Here is a 9,982-nt window from a genome sequence, read left to right on the forward strand (position 1 = left end):
TTTACATTCTGAATTGATTGAAACGTTTAATAAAGGAATATTTATTCAACAACATATATTAAACTTATTTTATTCGTCATAACACTGTTCGAATTGATTTGTGTATGAACGGATAATATGATTAAATAACACGGTCCCGACGTTATTGAGTACGTCGTCAATTTATGATAATTGACACGTTCAGCAGTTTGAGGCAAATAGAAATCGAAAGGTATTTGCTGAAACGATTACCTTATGGGAACATCAATGAATAGTAGTTACTTTCTAATGCTCCACTCGTTGCGGGAACACCTGGTAGTACGGGCACTACCGACGCAAAACATTGAACTTCACTTGCCGCCAAGTCATTACTACATGCGCCAAAGAGCGATGTATGGCATTTTAATTTGTCGATCCGTCGATGTGGCTCGCGTGTATCTTAATTTATGCCCCGGGCATTCCTCCGTAACATATTGTCACATATCCACAACTCACGGATTAAAATATCCACGGATAACAAAATTTTAGAAAATCTCTTCTAGGGAAGAGCAGGGCTAAACCGCATACCTAACATGTTTTCGTTATCTAAAAAAAATCAGAAAGCAAAAAAGATCTTGCGGAGCTTTGCCAACCTTAAGTATACCTTGCACAATCAGAAAATGAGACAATTTCTATTACATTAGAATTACCATTATTTTTATCTTGATCCTTATATACAGAAATTATCTTCTCACGGCAGTAATATATTTGGTAGATAATCTTTGAACACTTTAAGGTATATCGAGTTCCCGATGAAAATAATATATAGTATTATTCACCGTCATATTCGAAGCTCAGATCTTTGTCGCTTGGAACTTTAATAACTCCACCGTTGCAATTTCAACAGACTGAAGAGCCAAGTTCTTGCAAATCCCCCGAGCGTGGTCGTTTTATCAAGCGCAATTAACCGAAAGTTGAGTCAAAGAGAAGCGAAATACCGCGTCGAAGGCAGCGAAAATTTGAATGACAAAACTTGATCGCGTTCACGCTTACTTCGTTACGGTTTAAGTACTCGATAATGCGATCTGCTGATACTAATAATCTGGCTCGGACGATGTTAAAACGGGAATTCTCGTTTTAAAATTATTATCGATACTCGAGTTCGTTTTTCTTTATTTCACTTATGGAGGATCCTCGTGAACAATTATCTTGATTGTATCGAACTCTCGAGGATCGATGACCTACTTCCGGGCGATTTCGGGAGACTCTGGGGATAGCCAGCTGCTTACGTCCAGTGTCCCTCTCCGCGTTCAAAATGTGTCTGTCCCGAGGGAAGAGATGACATTCTCCCCCCTCAAGGTATAACCCCACACATCGCCACCGTCTCAAGCCGCTGTGCAATGACGAGTCGAGCCCCCCCACCCAACCTGTCAAGAGCACGGTGATGAACTGCCGCCAGATTCGCCCTCAGGGCCCCTAGACCTCCATTACTGAACCGAATCGACTTAACTCTATCACCTAGAAACCTGAAAACACCGTGTCATCACTGCCTTATCAATTCTGCGTCATCCAATCACCCTCATCCTCTGTGAAATCTTCTAAATTTTGTCTATACTTCCCACTTTCAGAAATCCCTTAGAAGAATAAGAAAAACCAGCATCTGTTGCAAATATAAGTTTGTAAAAAATCTCGCGTTTCAATCTTATGTTGCAGTCCCATTATCATTGGGGAGGATACCGGAAGTATGCTTCGAGCGATCCCGGGTATCCTCCCAAATCGTGCAGAAGGGTCACCGTGGGGTTTTTAGTGGGTCCCCAAAGAGGTGGGAGGGAGTCTTTCGAAGATTTTCCCCAAGGGGAAAAAAGTCCATTATCATTGTAATATGTTGCAATGTGAAACTTGTTAAAAGCTTTATGGTATATTGTATTTCCTCCACCAAATGGAAAATGGGTATCGAATTATCTTTGTAATTTCTTTCCTTTATTTCGATTCGAAGTGGAAGTATGAATTTTCGCGCCCTGATTCGAAGGGGACTGTAATAATTCTAAGCGTCTCGTACACACCTCGCGCCTTCATTAAGTCAATGATTTACGGGTAAATATCAGGGACCGCCTGGGGGGAATCGCGATGTCATCAACCTTTTATAATCGACCGTGTTTGCTATCGAATCGTCCGATACGTTTGGCTGATAGGTCGCGCGATAAGGCCAGCCGGATCTTCATCGTCAGAAATTACTAAAACTTGGGGATTGCTAAATATATTATCATAATTCTATATACAATTCTTGGACATTATTGTAAATATCATGGATCCTTGAATCTGTGAGAAAACTAATTTTCGAGCAGAAAGCGTTGCATTCTCAAGATTCTAGTATAAACGATACTTATCGATGATAATCGATCAACTTCGATACTGAAATATTCAGTGGGTAGTATCGATAAGTATAATCGATAATACTCGATAGTATAATCGATAATACTCGATAGTATAGTCGATAAGTAATAATCGATAGTATAATCGATAAGTAATAATCGATAGTATAGTCGATAAGTAAGAATCGATAGTATAGTCGATAAGTAATAATCGATAGTATAGTCGATAAGTAATAATCGATAGTATAGTCGATAGTATAGTCGATAAGTAATAATCGATAGTATAGTCGATAAGTAAGAATCGATAGTATAGTCGATAAGTAATAATCGATAGTATAGTCGATAAGTTTAATCGACTCCTTTGAAACGAAAACTGATCGATACCAATAATATCTAATATTAAGTAGGTATCGCTACGATAGGATCGAATGGTATTTAATGATACAATACTTAGTTTGTGTGAAACTGTTCTGATGCTTCTACGAAAGTATTAATGTGTATCAATTGGAATAAATTGTGTACCTTTTCAGTTTACAATTAAAGTATACAATTAAACTATTAAAGTGTGAAATAGTATATCACTTTCAAAGCTGCACAATTAATTTTGCCTTTCTTGCAGCAGGCAGATTATAATATCCAACGAGTTAAAGTAATATCTGGGAATAAATTAATCGTATGCAACAGGTAATACGCTGCTTCGACAAAAACGATATCAGAGATCATTCACATGGCAAGAATGTTTCAACGATTAACCTGTTGCAGATGTATCTTCCGTCGCTATTGTACTGTAGCTTCGTTATGCATCCAGATTGCCTTAATTATCGTCTTTATTACGTATCTCTGTCGATGGCACTCAGGGATGGAAAATTTATGATCCTGTTCTTCTTTGTTTACAGACACGTTACGTCACATTTTATCCGAAGATCAAGAGCATAAGCCAACCTTGACATTCATGTTCATCGACCGTTTCCTGGTCTGGAGAAAGCTATTATTTTGGTTCTATCGTTTACTTAAACTTATAAACAAGCTTGAGAAACTGTTATTTAAATGAATCGAGAAACATGTAGCGAATAAAATTATTTTTAAAATGAGAAATCTAGTATGTAAATGGACTTTTTGTTAAACCCTTTCGTTTGGAGGTATCGAATCAAATTCGAGCAATCTTTAGTCTAAGAATTGTTTTCGCGAATAACTAAGTAAACTGTGATCAAATTGTGATCCATTAATGATGTTTAAATCTATGATAGTAAGGTAGGTAGAAGAATTTATGATGAAATTATTCAGTAATATTTAAACAAAAAAGGCTCTTCAATTAAAAATAAATGAGGATTGCGAAAATGATAAAAATGTTGTTTTCAAATCGAGATACACAAAAGAAATAATTCGATTTTTTCTATTTAATTTTTAATAATCATATTTGTGTTCGCGTTTCTTTTTATTTTCTGTATTAATCAACGCGAATTCTAGAATCACTATACCAAACGAGCGATTGATTACAACAAAACAGAAATGCTGGCCAGTAGGGGGATTTTGCCAAAAATCCTAACGATCTTAATTAAATCCAATGTAGTATACTGCTTTTTCAATTTTTTAAAAACATCCAAAAAACAGGAGACCTCAACAAAAATTTCTTTCAGAGTCAGTGATTTTTCCGTTAAATTCTTAGATATTCTTAGTTCCTATTAGAATGAAACCATGATTTAACGGACCCCGACTTAACGGATTTCGAGTTTAACGAGCAGAATTTTAGGGCCCTCGGTGCATTCCTAAGTTATATGTCCCTCCCCCAAGTTAGTTTCAAATTGGATAATTTCTTGAAGATCAGAGAAACGAACAGAATGCATAGAATTCAGGTTTATCGATTAGAGTTTTTCATAAGCTTATTTCATTATTGGTGAGGAACATATACTTACAGTAGCAAAATATATTTTCGATATCGTAACACTAGTTTCAAGAGCCAAATTATATGAAATATTACTTAAAATCATCGTGACTCTAGTATTTCGATTCGAAACAAGAAAACGTGTACTTTAACAGTGTTAGTGTGTGTACAGAATAATAACATATGTAGATTTGAGCCAAAATAATCGAGAAACAATATGAACTAAATTAATTATAGCAAAATATATTTTCGATATCATAATATTACTTTCAAGAGCCAAATTACATAAAATACTACTTAAAATCATCGTGATCCTAGTATCTCGATTTGAAACAAATGAACATGAATTTTAACAGTGTTAGTGTGTGTACAGAATAATAACATATGTAGATTTGAGCCAAAATAATCGAGAAATAATATGAACTAAATTACGATAGCAAAATATATTTTCGATATCATAATATTACTTTCAAGAGCCAAATTATATAAAATATTACTTAAACTCATCGTGACTCTAGTATTTCGATTCGAAACAAGAAAACGTGTACTTTAACAGTGTTAGTGTGTGTACAGAATAATAACATATGTAGATTTGAGCCAAAATAATCGAGAAATAAAATGAGCTAAATGACAAAAAATTTGTAGACCATTCTTACGACCATAAGAATTAAAAAAAATTTCTTTCGCAATTCACACCGACACGATTTCGAAAAACCAGGTCTTCCCTTTGAAACGATCTCGTACAAGTTGGTAAAGAATTCGCGGTTTGGCCCGAAGTGCGTGGTCGGGTTAAGGACATTAAGACCATCGTGCTCCTAATTAAGATGCCACGCGAGGATAACGATTTGCGTTAGTTACATAAGCTTTAATCGTACAATGTTGCACGTTAAAATAATCTCTTTACGGAGATTCTAATTAGTAGGATAAAAAGGGAACGAGGGAGGTCGAGGCAGCAAACCTTTCCATATTACCAGCTCATTCCGGCAACGAAATCGTAAAGATCGCGCGGTAACGACCGGGCGATAGGATCGATCTGCTCCTTCTCGATCGTCGATCCGAACGGAAGGGCCCTCCGGATCTCGAGGCAAGGATCACGACACCGAACAGAGTTGGGCCTGGTGGGGGCCAGAGCACGCAAGAATTATCCCTGAAGAGTCGAAACGGAGAAGAATGGGGAAAAGAGAGGACACCAAGGAGGATGGGCACCAAGTTGGTCGGTTGGTCTGGTTGCCGACCCCCACCCTCTATATAAGCCTTCTTCTGCCGGCAACGTCTTCAGTCTTACAGTTCGAACGGCACACTGCGTGTACAATCCGAAGATCATCATCTGTCGAAACTGAGATCGTCGGGACGATGCCTTCTTGCTAGCGGAAGCAACGCGCCAGGATGCTCGGCCGTGTGCGCGCCGCTTTCTTCAGCCTGGTACGTGCCCCATATACATCCTCCGAACCGGTCAGGATTACGTTTCGAGTGCGTCAGATTCGAGTGCGTTACGCGGTTAGGCACATGTGAGACGAACGAACACGTTCGATCGGATCTCCTCTCGCGTTATCTCCGCTTTAGCGTTGGAACCCAGGTCTCATCGTAGGGTTGTAACACGTATCGACGGAAAGCAAATTGCCCGATAACATCGAACGTTTGTCGAAAGGTGCCTTTAACTGCGATTTTTTGAAAACCGACGTCGCGTTTTTTAATTGGAAACTCGATTCGTACAATGTGAATCCACGTGTTCGATTCTCCGTTGTTCCGAACGCAAACAAAATGTTGCGTGTCGAGTACAACCCCGGTAATGAAACGCTCTTTAGACCGACGTGCTCTTTGTGTTTAGACCAATTGAAAATAGAGATTATTCTTTTAGATAAGTTACTGATAGCCTCAAATGAAAAGTAACAGTAATTTTGTCAATTTTACGTAACGTCGTGGCAAGCAAATTGAAGCTACGTCTGTTGATTCCGAAAATAGGGAAAAGAGACGTCCCCATCGCGCGTATTGATTGTAATCCGCGCACGTAGCATCGACGTACTTTCAGTCGCATCTGTTTCCAAACTTTCTGCTATGAAATCCTGCCCACTTTACGCGACGATAAAAAAAATAAATGTACACGTAATTGAAAAGAAATTCTTAACGCAACGAATCGGCAAAGAATAATATTTCAAAGTTACCGGCAAAAGCTTAAATCATCGAAAGGTCAGTTGACGTTAACTACCGTTCAGCGTGATATACCATCGAATGAATCCATTCTAATATGACATTTGTAATTTTCGTTTCGAGCAGAAGCATCGAGGCTGAAACGATCTTTAACGCGTAACGTTTGACGAGGATCGGTCAGTTTCGATGCTCGTTCGTTGATTTCACGCGGTTCCTGTTAAAACGAACAAAAATGGGATATATTAATTGGGCACACAGGTGGCGCCCGGCAACAATATTCCGTCGGTAGCCAGAACGTAAATATAGCGATGATAGGCGTTTACACCTGCGCGGTCTGTGGGATGAAAGCGGGATTCACGCCACGTCGCGACGAAATACCAACGAATTGCGAAACAGAGACGTACACCGATTCGACTGCAAATAGAAAATCGCAACAATCGGAACGAGAATCGTCGACACGCGAAGCCGCAAACCATTTTAACGTAAAATATCGATTTCGAATCTTGTTACTTCCAACGTACGCGCTAAGCAGGGGAAAACCAAACTCGTTTAAGCGTCACTTCGAAGCTATTCCAAACGATTTTGACACAGAACATTCTGTAATTTTGTTGCAAAGTATACTAATGCGTGTTTAGTATCGAATCTCTCATAGGATTCTGCAAACGAAGCTTTCCAGTTTCAACTTTATCGATATGTTTGGTAGGTTTTTTATTTTTCATCTGTCTCTTATCCTTTATAGAGACGTTCAATTCGATGAATATTTCGAAACAGAATTTTTTGCAATTTTTTAAACACATTTTTAAACGTCCAGCGAGGTATTTAATAGCAGTTGAATTGCTGGACCGAATCTACGAGAAACAGCTTGGTTTGGTATTGTGTATTATAAACAATTTTCTGCTTGTGTAATACTTGAGTAAATAATAATTATCTCGAGGACGAGGAGATCAAGACTCGTAGTGTGCATAGCCTCTTTAATTCAGAATGACTTACCAAACATATTATAAAGTCTTCTTCTGGATTTTCTTCTGGCACAGCCTGCATTTCGTAATTCGATATTCATTTCCCGGTGTCCTAGTTTACCGAGCCTGTAATTCATTAATATTGTCGTAATTTATTTACCGATGGAAATGTCGCCCACTATTAATCCTTCCCATAATTTTGGGGATTAATAAATCGTCGCATAACAATAGAATCTGGGCAATACTTCATTTCTACGATAAGGGAAGTAATCGTTAATTTTTCGTGAAAAAATCTCCAAATGTCGAGTGGAAAAGCTTAGTCAAAAAGCAACAGAAGCAACTCCAAATGTATATATAAATGATACGAAAAATACAAACAGTTACACGCTAAAAAAATGTAAGAAATTCTTCTTTGTTCATAATGCTATTCAGATATTTCTTCAACGAATTATTCGTTCAATCTAAGGTCTCGATTGAAGCAAAAAAATTTGTTTATAAATAGTATATAATCTTCGTGTACGTTGTAGAGTGGTTGATTACATATATTAAAAGATACTTTAATTACGCCCTTCAAAGAGAACAAGAACTCGCTGCAGGGCCTGGCAGTTTAATGTTTTTTAAGGAATTTAATGAGCACCTTCATTGGTCACCTCCGTGGTTAGTAGATCCTTCGTGCTCGGTTTCTGTCTGAGAATCAACCTGCATGATGCATCATACCGTCTGTATTCACTCAGTACATATATGTTTAACCATGAGCCGGGTCTAGCATGTTTCATAATTAAGTGGATCCGCCCTTTCGAGATGAATATGGGTTGCTCTTGTATTACCTGTTCTAAGACTTGCAAATGTGGTTAGCTCTTATCTGCAAACAACTTTCTCGTCCTATTCAGAGGTTCACATTATTTATAACATTACGTATATTTATTATCTTTACGAATTTCCAAATTCGAGTTTTATTTATTTCAGTACTTCGACTATATATGGTACTTTTCAGGGAACAAAAATCAAGAATATGACTTTCACAAACATTTCCTAACTGAAATTTATTTAACTTATGAATGAATCTAATATGAATCATTGAAACTGATGTAGTCGTAAAGTTCATAATAGTAAGAAACAAATTGTAGTATATATATTTCATTTGTACGAAACCAATACGTATCAATGATGCTTTTCAATTGGAAAACATCTATAAAACACTCTGATAAGGAAGTCAAATGACGTGTTACGCGTCGATTTTAATTAGGCTCCGTAGATAGATAGGAAATTGAATTAATTAGATAACACAGAATAACATTACGCAATCGTTTCTTTCTTTATATTCATAATCGTCTTTTTAAAAAAAATTAATGATGTTTAAACGTTGGTTCGATTACAGGACAAATTCACAACAATGGAAAATTATAATCTCGAAAACTAACGAGTATTTGCACGATCGAACGGCTGTAAAATATTTTTCGATTCTCTGCCTATTTGCTATACAATTTCACGTTAAAATTTACGAGTAACGTGTCGCACAATTCCCTTATGAGCAGTAACGTACCTGAAGGGAACAATTGCAACCCCCTTCACAAGACACAAAAATTCATTTTTTAATCCAAAACAAAAACTCACCTCTACCGTGCTTAATAACAGGTCGTAAAATGTTCGCGTCAAGCTCGTTATTTCGTTCACGATGTATCGTGACAAATTCATCTAAACGAAACGACGTTAAATTTACTTTTATTCGCGAAAATAACAACCCTCTATCATATTCTTTTCTTTGTGATAAAAAAATATTTAAAATCATTATAAAATAATTTAATACAAAGTGCTACGATGATTAATCAAGGGATAGGATTCTCGAATTCCATCGCTGCGTTTATCATTGACATTAGAAAGTAAAAGTAATAGGAATTAAAAAACAAAGAATATATTATTGTCTACAATTTATTTCATACGTTAGTATTAAATAAACTCCTCCTCGATCCTCTCTAATGAGATTTAATAAAGTGTCAGGATATATTGCGACGTATTCTCTTTTGTTAATTTTTAATTGCCAGTCCACCTTGCTAAATTTCTGGGTGCGCCACTGATTGCGAATATTATCAATTAGCGTGGATATAATCGCGGTACCGGCGACGGTCGTTTCTTCGATTTATACGAAACGTCGATACGCGCTAATGTAAGGATTTCCCGTATTGTTGTATTCGAACACGTCGAAGCGTACGATGATTGCATCGACGTAATATAATAGCCGGTGTATCGTGTTCGCGGACGCTCGTGCACGAGAGTTCCATTGATCTTGGCACTCGAACAGAATGTCGTTGCACTACATTTCATTCATAACTCTCAATGCCACGCCGTCGAGCTATTATGTTTCATCGCGAGCAACGGCATTGGTGCACACCTCGATACATTCGAACGTCGATCGGTAGCGAGCCATCGAGATAATCCAATAGCACGAAACCATCGGGGCGCTATTGTTTCTGGGAGCATAAATTAAAGCTCGTCGATTCGATCGACCGTTTCGAGCATCTTTCCGCTGTTACTGAACGCTTCCAACGAAGTTAAACTGTCACGAGGACACACGGGGACTCTTAACGGGCGCCATATTGCCCCCCTCGGTGACTAACGCCTTACTTCTTCGGGGCCATGGCAGACCAGAGTTGGAAAAAATAGAA

Source organism: Colletes gigas, unplaced genomic scaffold (genome assembly GCF_013123115.1).
Source record: "Colletes gigas isolate AHSC1104 unplaced genomic scaffold, ASM1312311v1 Colletes_gigas_Sc00006, whole genome shotgun sequence".
NCBI lineage: Eukaryota > Metazoa > Arthropoda > Insecta > Hymenoptera > Colletidae > Colletes > Colletes gigas.